The 22504-nt window shown below is 33.3% G+C and overlaps 1 long non-coding RNA gene across 1 annotated transcript in view; it reads right to left on the bottom strand.

The window, feature by feature from the left end:
* The window catches only part of LOC144369131 (uncharacterized), a 353639-nt gene that overhangs the window by 271110 nt on the left and 60025 nt on the right, over positions 1–22504 (bottom strand). Inside the window, exon 2 of the long non-coding RNA XR_013428586.1 lies at positions 3584–3664. This is a non-coding gene — a long non-coding RNA (uncharacterized LOC144369131). The remainder of the gene's footprint in view (positions 1–3583; positions 3665–22504) is intronic.

The raw sequence follows: 22504 nt of genomic DNA, 5'->3' as shown, positions 1-22504 counted from the left end.
TATATCTTGCCTCCTCTCAAAGTTACTGAATGCAGTTAACGGCCGGGATTAATTTCCATTTCTCTCTATTGAATATATGAACAAAAAAATTCAAAGTGTCAGGAATAGTTGAACAAAACAATATTATTTATTTATATGAGAAATTCTGAAAACTATTAATATAATAGCCCATACGACACTTAATGTGAAAAGTCATTTGAAAGCTGGTGCATGCCTATGACATAATGATCCCATCGACTGAAGATAACAAGTTCAAACCCAGCCTCAGCAACTATGCAGAACCTAAGCGACATAGCAAGATCTTGTCTCAAAGTAAAACATAAAACGGGCTGAGAATGTAGCTAAGTGGTTAAGTGCCCCTAGGTTCAATTCCTCATACCCACTCCCCACAAAAGGCAGTTGTTAACAAATTAGCACTTTTGGATAAAGATAAATTTGATCTTGGTTTCCTTAACAGGGCAACCATTAAAATATCAACCCAGGAATAACATATTGAGGGATGCTTCAGAATGTTTTCATTGCTAATATCTAATCTAATAACAATAATGTGTAAATAGTTAATATGCCATGTGTATTTTTTGTTGCTATCATTTACCATTTTATTTTATATTCCCATTATTTTGTTAATTTTTTTGAGAGAGAGAGAGAGAGAGAAAGAGAGAGAATATAAATCTTTTTTGTAGATGGACACAACACAATGCCTTTATTTTTATGTGGTGCTGAGAATCGAACCCGGGTCCCACCTGTCCTAGGCAAGCGCTCTACCACTGAGCCACAATTCCAGCCCTATTTTGTTAATTTAAGTAAGATAAAATATTTGCAAAGCAGCTTCTCTGGTGAAATAATTAATTAAATAATTTATTTTTCCTTAGATAGGAGAGAGATAATAAATGAAACATTAAGTCTTTAGTAACAATGTTAGATTTTCATAGAATTTTCATTGAAGAAGATATATTAATAATACAGCCATATGTATTGAAAGAAAACTTAAAATCAAACAGGTTAGTTCTTTGTATCATATTATTGTAATTAAATCATCCATTACTGAATGTTCACACTGAGCTTCTTTTTTATGGCTGTAATCTCTGGCGTATAAAGCATACGAAAATGACAACACAAACTTCTAAACTCTAAACAGGTAGCTAAAATTTGTGTCAATGTTTTATTACATTTTATCACTTCTTGCCAATCTTTATGATGAAGCAGTCACCTATTTATAAAACACTTTATGGAAATAAATACACTTCATCCACGTATATAAGGATCATGAAATTTTCTCTCTGGGTCTATTTGTCATATTTCTCCATAAGCCTCAAACTAGCTGACCCCTTCAAAAGGTAGAAATGTTATTTTATTTTTCTGGTGAGTTGAAGTAAACAATCATTTGTATTCTATACTCTTAAGTATTAGCAGTTTCAGGAGTGCCATTTTTGAGTTTTCATATATCTGTATATGATATAATTTTCAATCACCATTGCTTCCCTCTGGCATTATAATTCTTGAAAACTGTGAGGAAGTTGCAACTAAAGAATTAAATGGTATAAATACACTTTTCTCTAACCCTTTGAGCAGCAAAGGGAAGAAAAACGCAGCACAGATAACTGCATAACTTTGCCCTTTATGGTTTTACTTTAGATTATTTGTTAAAAAAAGAAATTATTAAATTTTCATGTGCTCTGCAGAGCCTAGCCTTGGTGTATAAGATGAAAACAAAAGGAAGTATTATTAACTGCTTCATTGCCAAGGAATAGGTGTCATATGCCTGCCAGCACTGCAAGAACTCATGATCCTCTGGATTGCAACTCTCTGGAATTGTGATGTTGCAGGATGTGTCCTCACTCTGATTTCAGTGCTCCTGTTTGAGGTCAGGAGACCCCAAGCTGCCTTCTGTGCCTGCAGTCATCACGTGGCATAGTGAGCACAATTACACAGAACTTGTGCAACCAGCTTGACTCACATCTCTGTTTTTTATATTAAACAAATTCTACGATCTGCCGAAATCATTTTACTCAGCCAGTATGCCTGAATACCTTCCTTACAAGTTTTTTAAATAGAAAATATCATTAAAAGTCATTGCAGTGTGAAATTTCTTTGAAGAAAGTGGATTATAGAGCAGCAGAGACATATATAAGGAATTCACGTTGTTGAAGAGGCCTGTTTGCTTTTCTGCATAGAGGCAAATATGAGGGTAAGCAGCCCTTTTATCTGTGTCCCTCCTAGAGAGGCCTCAATTGATTTGCACTGGACTCTCTACCTTCCTGAAAGGATTGCTGCCACCTAGAATGGCAGAAATACCACCCACTAGGGAAAATTTTGTTGGCCAGGGTGAGGACTCCTCTAAAGTCTGATCCTCAAACATGTTTCGGAAGCCTTAGTTCTTTCTCATACCATAATATCACCATTTTATCCACCTTTTATCTTTGTCAGTGAACCAAAATAAATCAAGGTTATTTCTACTTGATATAAAGCCACATATCACAGTTCAATAATAAATGAACAACACCAAAAATGCTGAGTGTTTTCTTAAACTCAAGAATGCTACATTGTAAATGAGTATACCCTTATTATCATTCCCGCTTCTCTATCCTGCCAAAGTATATGGCCCTGTAAAGGTAGTCTGCAGGATCTTCCCTCCCCCTTTCCCTTTCCCTTTCCCTTTCCTTTCCTTTCCCTCCCTCCCTCCCTCCCTCTCTTCTTTCTTTTTCTTTATAAAGCATGTGATCAGCTCTGAGTTTTAAAACTCTCAGCATCTTTGTAGAATATTCCACTTTAATAAGGAGTAAGTAAAAGAACATTCTAAAATATTTATTGTTCAAAGTTGATAAGAAGTACAAGCTTGAAACTCTCTCAAGAATCAAGATCTACAGCTACCTAAAAGGGATGACCTTGGTTAACTTCTTTGCCACCAATTTTATTGCAAAAAAAAAAGAAAAGAAAAAAAAGAAGAAGGTGGAGGAGGAGGATGGTGATTCCGAAATCAAAAAACTATATTATTTCAGTAGTAAAGACATTCTTGTTGAATATACAAAAGTGATACATGTGCTTACAACATATTGAACAAAGAAATATGAATTTAAAATGCACTTTAAGTCTTTTCTAGATTATTGAAGAATTAAGTCTTTATTTTGATCATTTTGTAACAAATTATACCCCTCTGGTAAAATCTTTACTCAACTAAAACCCCTTAATTGTTTGAATTATTGCACTACAATTTGGGCTCAATGAGGAAAATGTTTAGTAGATAAGCAAACTGATTTTAAAAATCATCCATTTTTCTCTATGAAAAAAAAATCCTACTTAACTTCAAAAATCACTCATCAGTAAATGTTATAAAAGCACAATGCATGATCACTATATTCATCAATATTTCACACTTGTTTTCCTTAAAAACACAAAAGCATAGTTTTGTGATACATCAAACATATCTCCAATGATGGAAATGCAGAGATATAAATCAAAACACCTTCAGTTTACCTTCTTGACAGGTGCATCTAGGTAACAAGAGCAGGGTGAGACTGCCCTCATTAGGAAGAGACTTGTTATCACACTACTGATGACTCCCGTAAATGGGGTGGTGCATTACCTTTGAGAGGTCCCCAGCCTCCAGATAGAAGCAGATAACAAACACGTTCCAGGTAACCCAGAGGACTAGCCAGACAGCATACTGTGGAAAAGCAAGAGAGAAGTGACAAGGAATTAATTGGGAATATGCTGTGTAAGATTAAAAAAGAACTTGAATTTCTGTACTCCTAATTCATAAGATTCAGGGGAAATATTAGATATTGCTTCTTTCCAAGGAACAGGACTAGATATACTTTCATCTCTCTGTTGCTTTCCTTTCACTGTTATGGAATCTTACACTATTATAGCTCAAACTTACTGAAGGAAGATTTTTAGATTTTAAGACAAAGTAATTAGTCAACCACATTTCTGGTTTAAGGGTGAATTATTTCAGCTTCTAGATACATAAAATAATGGCTTCTCCAAAAGAAACATTAAGTATATTAAAAAAACTAATATTTTCATCCAATAAAATTGTCCTTATATAGGACAATGTATGACCTTTCTCCAAGTTAGGATCCTCTTCAAATCAGTCCTCCATCTAATCAGCTTTTCTCTCCTTGGTGTCTCCTTTTCATTTCTCTACTCACATTCTCACTTTATCCTCTTATAATCTCCCACAACAATAGCTGTATAGCTACCATGCCCAACTTCCTTTCACTGTCCAGTTAGTGTAACTTCTGTAGGGATGACAAATTTTCTTGCCAACCCATACTTTTGGTGATTCAGTCAACTAACAAGTATGAAGAATCTAGAAGACAACATACTAGCAAAACCCTGTATATACAAATGCCAAAGATAAATGCTCCCTGCATCCAAGTCAAGAAATAGATAAGAAAAAATACGGTAATCATACAGGAAATATAAATAGGCATTTAACCTGAGAAGAGGAAAGAAGACGGAAAGATCACATAGCATAGCCTGGAAAATAAAAATCACTTGCATTAACACAAGGGGTCAAACACCTCCTAGAAGTGAATCAAGCTAACTTCAGATTTAATGAATTAGAGTGGAGATTGGAAGGTTGGTGGTGAGAGGTTCCTGTCAAAAGAGAAAATAGCAGGTAGGATTTTCTAAAAAATGCAAAAAGATGGTAACATGTCACTTCCTGCTAAATAAATGCTCATGATTTCCATTCTCTCCATGGTGAGCTTGAAGTCTTTATTTTATGGTTCAAAACTGTGACCTTGTACCATATTATCTTTTGAACCACATGCTTCAGTTAATCCCTTGAGTAATCTTGAATTCCAGGCACATTGAATACTTCCTGTCCATGTACCTGGAGAGCTATTTCCCATCCCTTTGCTGTTTTGTATGTTACTCCTCTATCCTTCAACAATTTTTATTCCCTTTATGTAGTCTTCTTACCACCTATCACTATTTTATTTTTCCTCAGCAGTCAACTCAAATATCATCTCCTGAGTTATACTCAATCAGAATTGGCTGAGTTCCATGTACTATGTGAATAGACTCTGCCTATCCTGATTTTATTGCAAATGTCTTATATTTAATTATTTGCATACATTTTCCAATGTACAATGATAATCTCCTTGAGAAAAACGACTTTAAATATATGTGTTGATATGCTTAAGCTCCCCAATTAGTACTTTTGGCAAAATATGTATTCAGAAAAATCATCAATAAATCAATGACTAGTAACCTGGAAAGCTAGTGTCAGAAATGAGAATTCTATGATATGATTATGTAGTACTAAATGGTGACTTAGCTGTTTCTCAAAAGTGATGGGTTTATCAAAATGCTGAATAGGTGTATTGCTTAGTAGAGTATGAAAGCCAAACCAAGTGGTCCAAGACAACAGAAGGGGACTGAGAGGATATTTGAGGTGAGGACTGGGAAATGGAGACAGGATCAGGAAACTGAGCAGACTTCAGTTAGAGAGAAACTTCAGTTTCAGAGCAAATAATGGATGAGACTTTTAGGTTGGCTCAATATTGTGAAGAATATTCATCTCACTATAATTAAAAACAATAAAAAACCACAAAAATCTATAACTATTTTTCTGTTTTCAAATTTAGATTTCAGTCTTAAAACTACAATAATGGTTCTTGCTTCAAAGGTAAAAGGCTGAGAAAAATGTATGCCTACAGGTTTTAATCATTAGATTTCAGTGAGAAAGAAGCAAGTGGAGTGGAATCAAGCATCCAGGCAGATTGTAATAATTTATAATGTTCTTTGTTCATAAGGATACATGTTCCCCACCCCACTATATTTGCGATGGAGAGCTAAATAAACACTGTGTACTAAAAAATGATGTAGTAGTACAGTAAAATATTTGGTAGGAGCTGTTATACACATATCAAATATTCCTGGAAATTTGTTATTGGAAGGCATGCTTCCTGATGCAGCAGTAAAGAATGTCAATGCTGCAGCCTTTATATTTCACAACTGGAATTTCATAGTAAGTTCATTAAGGGCTAAAAGTGGTATTTGATTCCATAGAGCATGCATGGTATACCAACTGTATCAATGATAGCTATTAAATATGAAATAAGAATACAGAATCTTCATTAAGATTAATTTAAGCATCATTTATAATTAGTTACTAACATTTGTGTATAAATATTGATGTAAATTATACTTGGTATGTTTACAAATCAAGCTAAAATGTCCTGTTTTAGCCAGTAAGGTTAGTAACTTTCTGGAAGGATAAGTAAGGTAATGGGTCACCTACAAATAAAGAGCATAAAGAGATTAAGTATTTGGAATCTAATGTCTGGTTTTATCAGTTAGGAACTCTGTGGCTCTATTCAAGTCAAAGGGTCATAGTATATTTCAGTTTCCTCAAAGGTAAAACAGCTTATTAATAGAAACCTCACATGGCTTAAAGGAGAATAAAGATGAAATATTTGAAAATGCTCAGTACTTGAGTTCTCAGTATATTTTCCATTTTATTAAAATGATTATATTATATTATTATCTTCCCTTGTTATTATAGTAGTAATCCTATAAATTTTATTCCCTAGTATATTAAAAATATACTTCCTATATTAACTTTTATAAAACATTGTCTCAGGTAATTGAATTTGGGAACTTGGTTTATTTTTCAGTTCAACCTAGTTCTCACTTTGAACTGTGGCTTTTTAAATATATATTAATGTCATCATTGATAGCTACATGGCATTTATGAAACAAACCTCTTTTTCATTTAGTGTCATTAAAATACATTATTATTTCTGATTTAGTATATTGTGTAATAAAGCATTTTCTATCTATTTTCTGAGTTGTTTTTTTTCCACAGTAATTATTGTTCATAATTTTATACACCTCTTTTACCCTCTCTCCTACCCCCACCCCCACCCCATCCGCCTTCTATCCCCACCCTGGAGCAAATGCAGTGAAGGAGCAGAGTAAAAGTTCCTTTACATTCTTTGCATTTACTTTCACTTTACCATTTTCCTTTTATATTTTATTATAAACCAGTTAGCCTCATATATCACTAAACATCATAGTCTTGTAAAACAGAATCATCACCTTTAATAGTGTAGTTCCTTTAGTTAACACAGAAAGTCACACTAATGCTGTGGAGGGCTATTACTGATTTACCTTTACTCTAAGGCAACATTTTATCTATTTTAACTGTATCTCATTTAACTTATCAACTGCCTTATTTAAGTTTCTTTGACATCCTTTCTTCTTTCTCTAAATTTATTTCAATTATTATTTTCTGTGTTTGCCTTTCTATTTTCTTAGCTAGTATTTATCTGAACCAATATCTTCCAAATGGGTTGTTCCTAGTTGCCCGAATATTGGTGAAGATTTTGTAATTCCTTGTAATTTGGTCTATGAGTTATTCTATCCATAACCCCCTCCATTCATACTATTCTTAAGCATAGTCATAATTATTTTGAGCATAAAGATCTACACTACCCTCTTTCCAGTTGCTACAGCTAGTGGATGTGAAATAATTGACAGTTGTTCAGTTTGAGTATAATTGGAAAGGATGTTCTGCTCAGGAGAGACAGCCTAACAGGATAACAAAGTATCACACTTGCTATCTATCATCTAACTTGTAGTTTTCTTCTAAAAACTAAACTTGCTGGGAACATTTTTTTTTTCTTGTGGAAAGAATCTTATGTTCTATGTTTCAGAAAGAAACTTTCAGATGCTATCTGTAGTGAGAGACAAATTCCATTGTATGATGAAATTCACTTTTTAAGAGTTGATATCTGAGGCACCAAGTAAACCATTTGAGAAACTGGTTCAACTTGAATCTCCAGCTACATATTTTAAACTATCATTTGTAAAAGGTAATAGAATCATCATGCTTTCCATGTTGTATTTTTAACTCCAAAGATGAAGTCTAATTAGCTAAAGAAAAAAATAATTAAAGCTCTCAGTCATGATAGGCTCAAGTTCTGGCTAGACTTAGATATGCACTAGTGTAATATTTAGAAAGATAAACTAGAAAGAAAAGGTTGACAAAAATTTTATTATAAAATAACAAGTTACAATTGATGACACTGCAAATGGCTTGCCATTTCTCTCTCTTACAGTAAAGCTAACCTAAATTTAAAATATATATTTTTAAATTATAAAATATATATAACATGCACAATGCATACAAATTTTCAGTCTGTCAAGTTCTTCTTCATATGCATACTTACAACTTTCAATTTTTGTTGAAATTTTATTACATTTATAAATTACTTTAAGGAAAACTGAATACTATGGCATTGGGTTTGCAAAATAATTTCTTCAAGAAAAATTATGGGGAAAAAAGACCCTTACTTAAGACAAACATCTTGTATTTCTCACAATGACTGCAAAGTCTACTTAAAGAAAACATGGAGTGCCTGAGGCTGGGGTTGTGGTTCAGCAGGTTTGATCCTTAGCACCACATATAAATAAATAAAAAGATGAAGGTATTGTGTCCAACTATAACTAAAAAATAAATAAGTATTTTAAAAGTGTCAAAACAAACAGTACTTGAAAAGAGGACTTAAGAATATGGTTTGACTAGTAATTTATTGTTTTAGTTTTCCTTTTTGTACACAGAAAGAGAAACATATTAGAAAAATATAATATTAGACAATATTTCATCTTTTCAAAGGAAATATTTTTATACTTTTTAATCAGGTAATTTTTTTTAAATACTAGAAGACTTCTAATAAGAAGGTTACTAAGCAAAATATTCAATAATAACTACATTTTTAAAAATTGTTATTTCGTTTTAACAAGTACATTTTGAAAATTTTTATAAGAAAATGATTTCCTCATGAACCCTGAGTAAAATTTATCTTAAACTCTTCTCTTCCATTGTTCTCTTTCTTTTACCTTAGTTCCTTTATTTAATATATTTAGATTGCTGTTGGATTACAAACTCCATAAAGGCAGAGATAATATTTGGCTTTGTTTACCACCAAAATGGCTGATATAAAATGTATGATTTGAATGTTGATATATTCAAACATTTTAAAATATGTCTAAAATACTTGGCAAATTTCTCTTTAAAATTACCAAGTAGGGAAAACTATTACCTAGTGATAGTACCTCCATCATTAGGGGATGTGATTTCTTGCCACATGATGCTTAATTGGAGAAGGAGTTAGGAACTAGATTGATTCACATTAAGTATCAGCAGAATATAGTAGCACAGTAATATACTATACTGCTTCCTCATAGCATCTGCTGCATAGGAATGCTATGGAGAATCATTTTTCATGTTTTACTTCAAGAACAATAGAATATCATCTTCTTGAAGTAAAGATTACAATAGATGATATAGAGCAACATTATGATATATAACTGGGTTACTACAGATATGATTTATATTTATCATTGATTTGCAATCAATGCAATCTATAGGAATGTTTTTTGGTAAAATTTTTTTTACTAGGTTGCAAAAATGGTATCAACTTACCAATATCACTGAAAATAGTGATACTATTGAAAATCAGAGAGAGCAAACTGAGAAAATACAAGTATCACTTTATTGTAATTTTGCCATTATATTTTCTGTGAATATTTTTTAAAACATGCATGCCAAAATCAAATAAGACATACATGACAATTCAATCATGCATTATGAATTATCAGAATAAATTTCTATCAATTAATTTTCTGTGCTTCTCTTGGAATCAATACCTAAAAATCTGTTTTTCCTTAAAGTATTTAATTTAGTTGAACATATAAACCTTTTTGGAAATCATATCTGAGTATATTTTGCTTAAACAAAGTAAGACAGACTCTCGATGTTAGAATATTCAACAAGAAATGTTTTAATGAACACATAAACATAGCTATTAAGTTTTATGTAACTGCAAATAAAAACAGTATCCCAAAGGTATTCTATTCTTCTTGAAGTAAAAAGTGGAAAATGATTCCTCTTGAATAAAAAAAAATAGCAATATGAATTCAGCATCAGGGTACTGACTATAATTTCCTGCCTTTTACTCACACAGAACATTTCATACCAAGTCACTTATTGCTGTTCAATCATAAGGCTGGGCATGTTCTACTGAATGTACTTCCAACACCTATAATAACAAATCAAGTTGTCTTGACCATTCCAATTGATGTAATCAACTTTGAAAATTGAAAGGTTAATGAAACATAGGGAATACTGAGAAAATACTAAATTATATTAAAAGCTGAATTTGTGTGTCTTAAGAAACATATAGTGGTTTTACTGATGTATGTTTGTCTGTATAGCAAGGCTGTACATGAGTGCGCATATTATGATTATGAGTGATGAGAGAACATTCCCCTTTTAACTGTGGAAGGCTGACTCTACTTCATTGTCACTAGTTGCGATTAGAAATGCTATTTTTTGCCAGTCAGTAAATAATTTAAAATTCATATTTATTGATATTTTTGGTTTTTAAATGCCTGTTTACAAATTGTAACATAAGTTTTTTTTTTTCTAAATTCCAGTAAAAAGTGTTCTTTCTATATGGAAGTTATTTTTTTTTAATTAGCCCAACAATACAAATAAAATTGTTTCTGATTCTGGTTACATAAGTATTTGAAGATCATATTCAACATGTATTATCATGCATTAAAAACAAAGATTCTTGAATTTGATGATTTATTTATAATACATCTAATAATGTCTTTTATTACAGTGTTTTTTTTTCTACCCCCAACACTGCACAATGTTAGGCTAAAAAAAAAAAAAAAAAAAAAAAGAGATGGTGCTACCAAAGATATTCATATCCAAATGTCTGGAACCTGTGAAAGTTATCATATATATAGCACAGATAAAAATTTTAAAAAAAAGTCTTTGCAGATGTGATTAAGAAAGATTTTGAGGTAGGAAGATTATGCTGGATTGAGTTGGCCCAAAGTAATCACATGTGCCCTTGTAAGAGGGAGACAGATGGATCTTTTAAAAACAAAGAAAATAAATGATCTTAACAGAGCAGTGAGAGATTTGAAGATGATAAGCTTAAATACTGGACTGATATGACCACAGACAAGGGAATTCCACAGATACCTAATCTGTTAAAATGCAAAGATCAGATCTTCCCAGAGACTCTTAAGGTAGTGTGATTTGTCTTAGTGATACTGATTTCAGACTTCACAAAGCCAGAAGAATCCATTTTTGTTGTTTTGGTCAGCAACTCTGGAGTAATTTGTTCCAAAATTAGCAAGGAATTAATTTATCCACCCAAATTTTCTCTCTCTCACTGAAGAGTGATAGTGGAGAGTAAAATACCTAAAAGCTGTGAATAAGAGTAATTCACTTCAAAATTGAGATCCACTCCTTCCTGGAAATTATACATTGCTTCACAATTGGTCCACTGCTTATATTTGAATGACTCAAAAATAAAAACACCTGTTTTAAGTTATTTGCCTGATGATATAATTACTGTGAAGGTCTTTTACAGGAAATAAGGTACCTCCCCTTTTTTTAATAGGCATCTCAACAAATTCTTAATGTATTTCCAACATTTTTGCAATACGATTGTTTTATTGTTTTCAGAAGTTATTGCACTAAGTTCTAGAATGAAAAAAATCAATAAATTCCAACTCTGAATATATCTACTGTAAAAAATATTGTCAAAATGAGTTTAGAACATAGATACAATTTTGAATATTAGTTATTGTAACTAAATTTGAAAGCAAGGAAGGGAGAAAGGAAGTGATAACCATCAATACAATGGGATGATGCTTTTTAGCTGGGATATTGAATTACATGATATCATTAAAAATATTAAAAATTCTAATAACCAGATAAGCAGTTATAAACTTATCAACAATCATTTTAACCTTAAAAATTGGGAGAGCGATTAAATGTGTAATTTTTAATATCTGTCAATTCACTATTTATACCAAATACTCTTCACTATCACCCCTTTTTTATTGTTGGTCGTTCAAAACATTACATAGTTCTTAATACATCATATTTCACAGTTTGATTCAAGCGGGTTATGAACTCCCAACTTTACCCCGTATACAGATTGCTCTATCACATCAGTTACCCTTCCATTGATTGACATATTGCCTTTCTAGTGTCTGATGTATTCTGCTGTCTGTCCTATTCTCTACTATCCCCCCTCCCCTCCCCTCCCCTCCCCTTTTCTCTCTCTACCCCTTCTACTGTAAATCATTTCTTCCATTTGTATTATCTTGTCTTACCCCTCCTTTCCTCTTATATATCATTTTGTATAACCCTGAGGATCACCTTCCATTTCCATGCGATTTCCCTTCTCACTCCCTTTCCCTCCCACCTCTCATCCCTGTTTAATGTAAATCTTCTTCTCAAGCTCTTCGTCCCTACCCTGTCCTTGTTTACTCCCCTTATATCAAAGGGGTCATTTGGCATTTGTTTTTTAAAGATTGACTAGCTTCACTTAGCATAATCTGCTCTAATGCCATCCATTTCCCTCCAAATTCTATGATTTTGTCATTTTTTAATGCAGAGTAATACTCCATTGTGTATAAATGCCACATTTTCTTTATCCATTCATCTATTGAAGGGCATCTAGGCTGATTCCATAATCTTGCTATTGTGAATTGTGCTGCTATGAACATCGATGTAGCAGTGTCCCTGTAGCATGCTCTTATTAGGTCTTTAGGGAATAGACCAAGAAGGGGAATAGCTGGGTCAAATGGTGGTTCCATTCCCAGCTTTCCAAGAAATCTCCATACTGCTTTCCAAATTGGCTGCACCCTTTTTTGAGGGGATGGTGTACTAGGAATTGAATTAAGGGACACTCGACCACTGAGCCACATCCTCAACCCTATTTTGTATTTTATTTAAAGACAAGGTCTCATTGAGCTGCTAAGCATCTTGCCATTGCTGAGACTGGCTTTGAATTCCTGATTCTCCTGTCTCAGCCTCCCAAGCTGCTGGGATTATAGGCAGGTACCACTACACCCAGCCCATTATCACTTTTTAACAAATATTTAATACTAGGAGTGAATATTGCCATATCTAGGTCAGGAAAGTGAATGGAAGGTATCATTTCAACTCTATGAGTACATTTTTATGATAATTTTGACCCCATTTGAAGTATCTGTGTTTCTAGTTGATTGATGTATGCTAGGATACCTAAAAGTATTGAGTCCTTTATCCCTATTATAAATAATTACTTTTAAACAGATGACTATTCATGTATTGAATTATAGCTTTTCAACTGGGCTTCATGGAAAAATTCATGATACACATAGATAATGATACTATTTGCAAGGCACACAAATACAAACAAAGGAGAGGTTTTGAAGCACATGAAAGTGACTAACACAGAGACTCTAGTCATCCCTGGTTGTTACCAAGGAGCTCAACATTGGTGTGTCTATAAACAATTAACTGCAATACTACTGGAAAACATGCCCAAATGTTTTCAAAACATTTTCAAAACAACAGTCTTTAGAATGTATCAAAAATAGGGCTGGGGATATGGCTCAAGCGGTAGCGCGCTCGCCTGGCATGTGTGCGGCCCGGGTTCGATCCTCAGCACCACATACCAACAAAGATGTTGTGTCCGGCGAGAACTAAAAAATAAATATTAAAAATTCTCTATCTCTCTCTCTCCTCTCTCACTCTCTCTTTAAAAAAAAAAAGAATGTATCAAAAATAGACTCTCTTCAATCTTCTCAATAGGTAACTATTTCCCTACTGGTCTGTGTCTATAGTACAGTTGCTGTAAGGAAAATTCTAAGTATCATATAGCTGATCTATTAATAGTTCAGCCATTGGATCTAATGTGGACAAATCAAGGAGAAAAAGGAAGACTCAGTGGCCAAATGTAGCACAATCTCTCCCACAGATGATGATGATGATGATGATGATGATGATGATGATGTGATTTAATTTGGTACTGGGAATTGAACCCAGGGGCACTTAATCACTGAGTGACATCCCTAGCCCTTTTTATTTTTATTTATTTTGTTTTATTTATTTATTTTTATTATTATTGGTACAAGGAATTGAACCCAGGGATACTCAACATCCCTAGCCCTTTTGTTTTCTTTCTTTTATTTATTTATTTTTATATTGGGGATTGAACCCCGGGGCACTCAACCACTGAGCCATATCCCCAGTCCTTTTTATTTTTTACTTTGAAACGGGGTCTCAGTAAATTGCTTAGGACCTCACTAAATTGCTGAGGCTGGCTTTGAACTTGTGATCCTCCCAAGCCACTGGGCTTACAGGTAGCTGCAACTCGGCCTGGATCAGAATTTTAAACTATGTGTTCAGGTTATTTTTATAAAGCACAAGTTCGCGTGGAGAATTCAGTCCTAAATTTACATCAATTTATATTTGTAAATGGTTACTACTGAATTAACACTACACATTATCACCTCCATCTCAGAAGTTGTCGTTCAATGGTTCTCTCTCTCTCTCTCTCTCTCTCTCTCTCTCTCTCTCTCTCTCTTTCACTCGATCTCTCTTTTTAATTAGTTTTAATGAGTTGTACATGACAGCCGAAAACATTTCTATTTATTGTGTACAAATGTAGTACAACTTTTCATTTCTCTGGTTGTACACGAAGTAGAGTCACACCATATGTGCAGTTATACATGTACCTAGGGTAGATGTCCATCTCATTCCACCATCTTTTCTACCAATTTCCCCTCCCTTTTCCTCCCTCCTCTTGGCCTAATCAAAGTTCCTCCATTCTCCACCCCCCCGCTTTAACAACCCCATTATGGATTAGCATCCACTTAACAGAGAGAACACTAGGCCTTTCATTTTTTGGAGGGATTGACTTACTTTGCTTAGCTTGATATTCTCCAACTCCATTTACCTGAAAATGCCATAATTTTATTCTATTTTAATGCTGAAAAATATTATCTTGTGTATATACACCACAGTTTATTTATCCATTCATCTACTGAAGGGCATCTAGGTTGGTTCCACAGTTTAGCTACTGTGAATTGTACTGCTATAAACAGTGATGTGGCTGCATCACTGTAGAATGCTGTTTTTAGGTCCTTTGGTTATACACCAAGGAGTGGGATAACTGGGTCAACTGGTAGTTCCATTCCAAGTTTTCTAGGGAATTTCCATACTGCTTTCCAGATTGGCTGCAAAAATGTTCAGTCCCACCAACAATATATGAGTTTGCCTTTCCCCCCTCATCCTTAGCAAAACTTATTGTTGTTTGTATTATTGACAACTGCCATTCTGACTGGAGTGAGATGAAACCTCAGAGTAGTTTTGATTTGCATTTCTCTAATTAGTAGAGATGTTGAACATTTTTTCATATATTTATTGATTAATTGTATATCTTCTTCTGAGAAGTGTCTGTTCTGCTTCTTAGCCCCTTTATTGATTGGGGTGTTTGTTTCTTTGGTGTTAAGATTTTTGAGTTCTTTATATGTCCTGGAAGTTAGTTCTCTGATGTGTGTGTGGACAAAATTTGCTCCCAAAATGTAGGCTCTCTCTTCACCTCATGATTGCTTCTTTTGCTGAGAAAAAGCTTTTTAATTTGCATCCATCCCATTTTTTGATTCTTCATTTTAATTAGTGTGCTTATAAGAGCCTTATTAAGGAAGATGGGGCCTAATCTGACATGATAGAGATTTAAGTCTACTTTTTCTTCTATTAGATGAAGGGTCTCTGGTTTAATTCCTAGGTCCTTGATACATTTTGAGTTGAGTTTTGTGCATGGTGAGTGATAGGGGTTTAGTTTCATTTTGTTGCATATGGATTTCCAGTTTTCCCAGCACCTTTTGTTAAAGAGGCTATCTTTTCTCCAATGTATGTTTTTGGCGCCTTTGTCTAAGATAAGATAATTGTATTTTTGTGGGTTAGTCTTTGTGCCGACTATTCTGTACCATTTTTCTACATGTCTATTTTGGTGCCAACACCATGATGTTTTGGTTACCATAGCTTTGTAGTATAGCTTAAGGTCTGGTATTGGGATGACTCCTGCTTCACTCTTCTGGCTAAGGATTGTTTTGGCTATTCTGGGTCTGTTATTTTTCCAAATAAATTCATGATTTCTTTTTATATTTATATAAGGAATGATTTTGGAATTTTAATTGGAATTGAATAGAATCTATACAGAGTTTTGGGTATTATGGCCATTTTGACAATATTAATTTTGCCCGTCCAAGAGCATGGGTGATCTCTACATCTTCTAAGGCCTTCTTCTATTTCTTTTTTTAATATTCTATAGTTTTCATTGTAGAGGTCTTTCACCTCTTTTGTTAAATTAATTATCAAATATTTTGTAGTTTTTGAAGCTATTGTGAATGAGGCTGTTTTCTTAATTTAACTTTCAGAGGATTCATTATTGATGTAGAGAAATGCACTGATTTATGGGTATTGATTTTTTATCCTGCCATTTTGCTGAATTCATTTATTAATTCTAGAAGTTTTCTGGTAGAGTTTTTGGATCTTCTAAGTAAGTACAGAATCATGTTGTAGGCAAATAATGATAGTTTGAGTTCTTCATTCCCTATTCATATTTAATTTCTTTCTTCCCTCTTATTGCTCTGGCTAGAGTTTCAAATACTATGTTGAATAGAATTGGTGAAACAGGGCATTCCTGTCTTGTTCCAGTTTTTAGAGGGAATGCTTCCGATTTTTCTTCATTTAGAATGATGTTAACCTTGGGTTTAGCATAGATAGCTATTACAATGTTGAAGGATGTTTCTACTATCTCTAGTTTTTCTAGTTCTTTGAACATGAAAGTGTGCTGTATTTGGTCAAATTCTTTCTCAGTATTAGTTGATATGATCATATGATTCTTATCTTTAAAATATTGATATGATGATTATGTTTATTGATTTCCATATATTGATCTAAACTTGCATCCCTAGAATGAACCCCACTTGATCATGGTGCACTATTTTTGAGAATTTTTGCATCTGTATTCATTATGGATATTGGTCTGAAAGTTTCTTTCTTTAATGTGTCTCTGTCTGCTTTTAGTTTCAGGATGATACTAGCCACATAGAATTAGTTTGGAAGGGTTCCCTCCTTTTTCTATTTCACAGAATAATTTTAGGAGTATTTGTATTAATTTTTCTTTGTAGGTCTTGTAGAATTCAGCTGTGAATCTCTTTGGTCCTGGGATTCTCTTGATTTGTAGGCTTTTGATGGCATTTTCTATTTCCTTGCTTGAAATTTAACTGTTAAAATTGTATATGTCCTCCTGACTCAGTTTGGGTTGATAACATGCCTCTAGAAATTTGTCAGTGTCTTCAAATTTTTCTATTTTACTAGAGTATACATTTTCAAAGTAGTTTCTAATTATCATCTGTACATTAATAGTGTCTCTTGTGATATTTCCTTTTTCATCATGAATTTAGTAATTTGAGTTGTCTCTCTCCTTCTTTTCATTTGGGTGCCTAGGTGTTTGTCAGTTTTATTTAATTTTTCATTAAACCTGCTTTGAGTTTTGTCAATTTTTAAAAATTGATTCTTTTGTTTCAATTTCATTGAATTCAGACCAGATTTTATTTTTTTTGTCTTCTATTTTTTTCTAGGACTTTGAGATTTAATGACAAGTTCTTCCATTTTCTAAAGTCATTTGTTACTTTTTCTTTTTTTAATTAATGACCTTAATGCAATGAACTTTCCTTTTAGCACTGCCTTCATAGTGTCCCAGAGATTTTGATAAGTTGTATCAGAGTTCTCATTTATCTCTAAGAATATTTTTATATCTTCTCTGATGTATTTTGTTATCAATGGGTCATTCAATACCACATTATTTAGTCTCCAGGTGTTGGAGTAGCTTCTATTTTTTTAAAATTTTATCATTTATTTCTAATTTCATTCCATTATGTTCATATAGAATGTAAGGTAGCCCCCCCCCCCGTCTCTCTCTCTTTGTATTTGCTAAGACTTGCTTTGTGACATAACATATGGTCTATTTTGGAGAAGGGTGCATGTGTTGCTGAGAAGAAATTGTATTTTCTTGTTGATGGATAGAATATTCTATATATGTCTGTTAAGTCCAAATTATTGATTGTTTTATTGAGTACTATAGTTTCTTTATTTAGCTTTTGTTTGGAAGATCTATCCAGTGGTGAGAGAGGTGTACTAAAGTCACCCTGTATTATTGTATTGTGGACTATTTGATTCTTGTACTTGAGAATGTTTTGTTTGATATACATAGATGCCCCATTGTTCTTTATCTCTTTTTAATATATGAAACAACTCTCCTTTTTACTACCTAAAAAGCAGGATTATGATCTACTAGATTTTTAATTACTTTTATAAGATAAATAAAAAGAAAATAAAAATTTTAAAATACACTATTTCAATTAAGAATGCTTTTGAATGCATATAACATGATATTAGACTAAAGATGATTTAAACACTAAGAATTTTTTTCCTTGGATACAAAGTCTGAAAGTGGGCTTCAATTGTCCCAATGGCTCAGTGCTGTCATGGCTTTTGATCTACACATTTCTAGAATTTTCCTTCAAATCTTCACATAGTAGCACACTTTTCAGACAGAAAGATGCTGGGCAGAAAAATGTTCCTTCTTTCTGCAACACTATTTTTTCAGAAAAGAAAATTTTTCCTAGAGGCACTCAGCAAATTTCCATACATATCATTACCTAAAAATTTTTCAAAAGACTAGCCCAAATTTAGTTATTGAAAAAGGTTTGAATTATAATGGTGGTTTTATTTATTTACAATTTATCGTCTGGATGGACCCAAAGGATGATTAGTCCTCCTTGAGAAGTGTGCTATTAGTTCAAAAACCTGGGCAAAATTGAGATGCTCTTAACAAAGGACAGGGACAGTGTTGTCTACCATTAACAGTAATAATATTTTATACTTCATATTTTCCTAGTAAAATACCCAATCTTTTGCTTCAGTAAGTTTGTACTTCTTCAACTAAATAGAAAAAATAATTTACTGATCATACCCAGAGTAAACATAAGGTTTAAACCTCTATGGAAAAAGAACATGAAAAAATAGAAAAAAAACAAATGTAAAAACAAACAGGTAAGTAAAAAAAAAAAAAAACTAATATAGTATGTTCCAAAACATCACCAAGATTCAATTTAATGAACAAACAAGAAGGGAAAATATACAGCATTAGAAGTCTTATTCAAAACATGAACATTAGAATAAGGAAAACAGGCACCATAAAAGAGTAAAAAGTAGAAAGTAAATGACATTTTAAAAATGTATAGTTAAGCTCTAATAAAACCTTGTAGATGTGTGTGTGGTGATTACACATGTCAATTGAATAAGCACAGTCTACAATTTTTTCTTTTGTAATTGAAAAATAACTGGAAAAGTTTAATTTTACTCTACTTGTACTATTTCTACCCTTAATCTCAAATTTAAAGCAATTCTATTAGTTATGTAAATAGGCTTCTAAAATAGGTAAATTATCATAATTGGGGAATATGATGAACCTATCAATATGACCTTTAAAGATGTCTAATTGCTTGTACTTGCCTTAAAATTATCGAAACACAGATATAGGTTAATTTTTTTTGTAAGTTCACATATGGAAGAACCTCTTTCTTCTTGGGTTTGATAGGTATGATATCTTTAAAATCAGAAATCAGGTATGATATCTGATTTTAAATATAGGTTGATTAAAAAATCTCTCTCAATGATTTTAAATTTTGATATACAATGTCCCAGCTTTTATATAAAAATATTTCTATACAAATTTTTACTGTTTCATTTTTTTCTTGCCTACCTCAGTGACAGAATGACGTTTTTCAATATTTCACGTGATATCTGTCTTCCGAATACCTCTCTTCATTGAATATTGTTCAGACTGAAAACTAAGTCATACCAAATCTGATGTATACAGTTTGCTACATTGGCATTTTGGCTCACTGGTTCCAGTGCCCTAAGAAGTCCAAAGAAATTTTTGTACTGGGGATTGTACCCAGAGGAGTTCAAGCACTGAGTTTCATCCTTAGTCCTTTTATTTATTTTTTTATTTTGAGGCAGGGCTTTGCTAAATTGCTGAGGCTGGCTTTGAACTTTTGATTCTCCTGCCTCAGGTTCCTGAAGTTCTGGGATTAAGGGAGTACACCACTGTACCCTGCCTAACTTTATTTTTAAATTAGGCAACTCAAAAGGATAACTGTGATTTGGAAAAAGCATAGTATTTCAAACATCTAAGTTTGTGGTATTTTGGTGTATGTGTGCAGAAAGAGGAAACTAATACACCGATACTAAATTTTCTATTTAAAAAGTGTTTTATAATTGCTAAGAAATTTACCATAAGGTACAACTGTTGTTATAAAGACATTATATATCGAGCAAACTGGATTGAATAGAATGTTTCAAAGTGAGTTTTGTTTCTATTTTTTAATTGACAGATAAAATTGTATGTCTTTACCATGTAAAACAAGTTATTCTGAAGCACACTGTGGGATGGTTAAATGCAATTAATTAACAATTCATTACTTCACAACATTGTCATTTTTGTAGTGAGAACATGTAATAGCCACTCTTTGGAGTTTTTCAGAATACAATATAGCCAGTGGCGAAGACAGTGGAATAGAGGAGGTTGTTTTTCAAGCTGATCTGTGGTGTGAAACCAGGAAAGTGGATAAATAACTTCTCAATGAGGTGGGTGAAAAGAAGGATTTTACTGAGATTTAATACTGGACTCTCAGAACACTGTAGAGACTCAGAAAATAAAATAAAAAAGAAAACAACTTCGCTTGTGTCCACCACTGGAGCAAATTCACTGCAGGCAAAATTGGAGAGGGTGACTAAGAAAACATGCATTTCAGGTAGCATCATAGTGTGTCTGAATACGGAGAAACCAGAGATCCAAAGGACATTATGGGACTGATCCAGTGGGTGAGCTACACTATATCCTCCTGCTGTGTGTCTCCCAGTTATCTGTGGAGAGCAGAAGCAGAGACCTATTGTTCTGCCACACTGTGGTAGCTGGTGGCTATAGGAACAAGTCAAAGTGTCCAGACCTGTAAGCAGAGGCCTGTCATGTGACTCAGAGTGTGACTAGAAAATCAGGAGAAATCAGGTGCAGACAGTGTTTTACCAAGGGAAATAAGAGACTTTCAGACCAAAGAGATCCCAGGACCAGCGGGGGTGGCTGAGAATTCGATCAGGTTGGTGGGAATGAACATGCCCATGGGGACTGAGCCCAGGAGACTGGGAAGAATGGAAACCATGGAAGGCTAAGGGGTGAAGGATTGGCTCCCTTACCAAACTAGTAGAACCCAAGGGAGACTCCTGGGGTATAGACTCCCAGCATGGATCAGAAGCTGCCAGGCTCTGGAGAGGTGCTGATTTAAAATCGTCAGACCAATCAACACTCCAAAAAAGCATGGGAGACAGACTAATCCTAAAGATATTACATATTGAGTAAAGTGGATTTAATAGCATCAGGAGTTCCAACTTCAGAAACTCCTCTCATGAAGCTCTACATCAACCCCATCTTAAGAAGGGAGCAGACAAAACTCTCCAAAGTGCCCCACCTCATACTGCCCAGAAGAGAAGCCAAGGATTTTTGAACTCCAACCACCAACTTGACAAACGATACAAAAAGAGGAAGATCTTAACTACTCTCTTGTACCCAATACATACCTCAAGAAAAAAAATGCAAAGAAAGACACTTGGGAGTAGACAGCCCCCATATACTATTATTGACAATTTTTGATCACTACAACAAAAACAATTCCTTAATTTTTCATCAAGAAACTTTTTTATTTTTTTTCCTCTCTTCTTTCTTGTTTTCTCTTTCTCTCTTGATAGTGTGCTGAATGATTCATGGACATTTATATATACATGTATTGGTCTTATGTTCTCATTCATTTCTAGCATTTTTAAATGTAGTTATTTTTATGACTCTTGTATTTTGAGGTCTAGGATTTTTAGTGTATTTTTGTGTTTTTCTATATTATCTTTCCACTTGACTATTTCTCTAAGTTCTCTTTCTCAATTTTATTTTGCTAATAACCAAATTCTATTGTTATCTCTTTCACTTCCTTTAATTTTTTTCTTCTACTTTCTCTTTTCCTCATTTATAACATTCTACATCTCTTCTGCATTCTCTCTCTTCAAATTTTGAAATAGCAAACCCTTTTGTAAACTTACTATTTTTTTTTTACTATTGGAAATTGCTTACCTTACCACTGCTGATTACTGTTTCAATTACCATTATAGATATCATAATAGGAACTACGTATTTAGTTGAATGCTGTATACTCTTTGCGTTGATGGTTGTTATTATTTGTAAACCCCTACAACTTGAGGTACCACAAAACTTCAGGGACACTAGAAGTTCATAGAGTAAAAGTTCTGCAACTTCAGGATCATACAGATAAATGAGTAGACACACAAAAAAGATAAAAAAGCAAAGGAACAAACCATCTTAATCAAACAAAAATGCCTCAAGAATAGAATCCAGTGATACCACAGTGGATGAAATGTCACAGAAGGAATTCAGAAAACTTATAGTTAAACTGATCTGCAAGGTAAAAGACCATGGAAGGAGTACAACAGTAAGAAAATATTGGCAGTGAAAGTTCACTTCAATAAAGAGATAGAGATTATTATAAA

This window comes from Ictidomys tridecemlineatus, chromosome 12 (genome assembly GCF_052094955.1).
Source record: "Ictidomys tridecemlineatus isolate mIctTri1 chromosome 12, mIctTri1.hap1, whole genome shotgun sequence".
Lineage (NCBI taxonomy): Eukaryota > Metazoa > Chordata > Mammalia > Rodentia > Sciuridae > Ictidomys > Ictidomys tridecemlineatus.
This window is presented reverse-complemented; position numbering and strand designations above follow the sequence as displayed.